This window comes from Adiantum capillus-veneris, chromosome 21, assembly GCF_014529385.1.
Source record: "Adiantum capillus-veneris isolate H3 chromosome 21, ASM1452938v2, whole genome shotgun sequence".
Classification (NCBI taxonomy): Eukaryota; Viridiplantae; Streptophyta; class Polypodiopsida; order Polypodiales; family Pteridaceae; genus Adiantum; species Adiantum capillus-veneris.
Window position 1 is genome coordinate 106,993,289 of NC_140951.1, and position 3,514 is coordinate 106,996,802.

Below are 3,514 nucleotides of genomic sequence, written 5' to 3' on the forward strand. Positions count from 1 at the left end.
TGTATAACCTACCTCTCTCTCTCTCTCTCTCTCTCTCTCTCTCTCTCTCTCTCTCTCTCTCTCTCTCTCTCTCTCTCTCTCTCTCTCTCTCTCTCTCTCACGGTAACCTATAGACAATGACGACCTTGAGAGAGTAGGCAAAATCCGTCTTCAATAGCAAGCAAGACTTGGGCCTACGCTTGCTCCTTCTCTCCTTCCTCCTTGATGCTGAAAGGGTCGGGCCCTTGGCGCTACTGCAGATATGCAAACGACGGCACGCTTGCGGGCGAGCTTCGGTATGGATGCATGTCATCTGGAGCACCACAACCCACAACTAGAGTTAGGGTTTTGCGTTCTCTCTCTCTCTCTCTCTCTCTCTCTCTCTCTTTCTCTCTCTGGGCATAGGGTTAGTAACTCTCTCTCACAACATTACGAATTACTCTTGCTCACATGTACAACTCTAGACCTACAGCTCTTTTGTTATAGCACATAAAGGGGTGTCGTCTGAATCAACAAGAAATACCAGCTCCAGCAGCTTGCGCACAGAGAGAGGGATAAGCCTACATTTCCCACAGCTCTATACTGAGAGCACATCAGAATACCTCCGGTAGCTTTGCGAACAAGGACCCCAAAGAAACTTGAGTTTTTCCTGATCTTGCTTCGATACTGATTGGCCAAGACTCGGCCCATGCCCGTTCTTGCTTAGGTGTGTGTTGATTGTCTTTTGAGTGGACAATCTTATTTTTAACTCCAGAAGCATGGAGATAGCTAGATTTCGTGACAACAGTATTCGAGAGAAATCATTTTTCCAAAACATACAAAATTCCTTTCCTTAGATTTGCCAAGAGGAAATTTAAGGTTTATTTCTTGGGTTTTTACACTACTTTTCTCTAATTTGGAGTGGAATTTCTCCCTTTCCCCTTGCCCTTAACCTACATTTTTGAAATTGAAAATGGCACAATATTAAGCTGAGACACATTTTTCCCAAACACTATGTGAGAATCAAAATTATCGCCTTGGCACCAACTCCCATACATATGACACACACACAGAGAGAGAGAGAGAGAGAGAGAGAGAGAGAGAGAGAGAGAGAGAGAGAGAGAGAGAGAGAGAGAGAGAGAGAGAGAGATGTGGTGTGCATGTTCACAATGCTGGATAAGCATGGGTGAGACTCTTTTGTCCCTCCATGATAGTCGCCCATGAATACTTCTCAGTTTGGAGTGGCGATGGTGGCCGATTGTGCAAAAGATCTCTCTCTCTCTCTCTCTCTCTCTCTCTCTCTCTCTCTCTCTCTCTCTCTCTCTCTCTCCATAGCATAACTACTTTGTTGCTACCTTGACAATTTACTGCGAAAACGATTATTCAGCACAACCAAGAAGTATAGATACAAGAAGTTCTAGCCTACTGCAGAAAATAGCAATAGAGATTAAAGAGACATGGAAAGAAGCGAAAAAGAGAAGCCAAACAACTCTCTCTTTGGTATGAACTCTTGACTACGTCTGCAAAAGGAACAACTATCTTTATCTAGCTCCAATGCAAACATCTTCAAAAAACTCTAGCTTGCAACAAGACGCAGCATCTATATCTATCTATACTACTATTATAATGGGGGAAGGGATTCCGGCTCCACCCCTCGGACACGTGTCATCACGAGTCTCATCCGATAGACTTTGGACCAGTGCACTGCGCAAGGTGACAGGTGTCAGGCGAGAGCACTAGACACACAGAGCATGCTAGAGAGAGAGAGAGAGAGAGAGAGAGAGAGAGAGAGAGAGAGAGCCCCAGTGTACCAAGATTGTGTCTGTGTGTCCACGTGCGCGAGTCTATTGGTGACGCTGCATACAATAGGTAAAAGCAGCACACCACCTGACCGACTGACGAGACGGTGGTCGACCGTGAGCAATAGCAAGAGCTGCCGACGTGCGTGAGAGAGAGAGAGAGAGAGAGAGAGAGAGAGAGAGAGAGAGAGAGAGGTGCCTCTTCTCAGAAATCCACAACATGCTCATATGGGCAACAGAATTCACCATGATATTGTTAGAGATGCATCCCGCATGGCTGTTAGAGGGGTTGTAGGGCATTATCAAGGAGTGCACAGTGCCGTACAAAGCTCGCTAAGCACTGTAGCCACTCTGTGGGACATCGACTATTCAGTGCAAGGAGGACATTGAACCCATGTAACCACGTGGTGGGACGGAGCTCTTAGACCAAAGTCGTTGAGAGAAAACGCCGTGCTTAGCCCTGCCTTGGTTGACATGTATCCCAAATGTAGTGTACTTCATAGAGCACTAATTCCAGGATATGTCCAAGCTTATGCAATCACATTTTCTTGAATCTTAAATGAAAACATGACAAGGTGAAAAAGGGGGGGGGGGGGGGGGGGGGGGGGGGGGGGGGGGGGGGGGGGGGGGGTGTTTGTGTGTGTGTGTGTGTGTGTGTGTGTGTGACGAGACGTTTGAAGCTTGGGCTCTAAAATGAAAGAAGGAAAGGCAAGGGTTAGGGTCATAGAGCTCCGGGCTATTTTCGAGCAGACGTAGAGAGAGGGCACAATCACGCACACTTGCACCTTGGAGGCATGTGGCATTACACATGAATTCACGATGATATTATTAGACTTAGGTTCTTCAAAGAAAAAGTCATGCTTAGCACCGTCTTGGTCCACATGTATCAATAAGTGTGGTGCACCACATAAACCACAAAAAATGCGCGAGGAGCCTTCTAACCGAGATGTCGTCTCTTGGGAATGCACTAATCGCGGGATATGTCCAACTGGGCAAGGCCAAGAAGCTATGTGCTATTTTCGACAGATGTGGAGCAAGGGGGAGGGATTCCGGATGCAATCACATTCAATCGTGTTCCCTCTTGCAAGTCGATGACACAAGTGGATAGCACGCACAGAGAGAGAGAGAGAGAGAGAGAGAGAGAGAGAGAGGGGGGGGAGGGGGCATCAAAGGTGGTCGGCATGCTACCGCCGAAGGCAGCGCCGTTTTACTAGTGATACTAATTGTTAAGCTATCACTTACTTGTCAAGAACGGAGTGTGTGTTTTAAGTTTATATAGCATGTCGTCGTGAATAAGTTCACACCTAGTTCACATCTAGTTCACGCCAAATTTGGTGTGCTGCACATACCCTTTCGAGTTCACACCAATTTTTGTGTGGTGCACACTCAGTTTACACCTTGTTTACATGAAGTTCACAATGAGTTTTCGTTGAAAAGCAGAGTAGCGACTTCCGAACCTACCACAAGCATGGGTAGGCTTCCACCCTCGGACGAGAGGCGTTTCTCATCGCTTTTTCAGCGCAAAACGTGGGCAACCTTTGATCTTGAGACCTTTCAGCTTGTTGTAGCCATTACCGACTCGACACAACTGGAGACTTCAGAGCTCGGGGAGCGAGTGTGAATAGGCAGACTTGGAAAATACATGGCAAACGTTTGTTTCTTGAGGCAATCTGAACACGCCCTTAGTTCACACCTAGTTCAAAAAGTAATCCGACGGCCTAAAATGCTCCTACTTCACAACGCGTAATGTGGGCCAT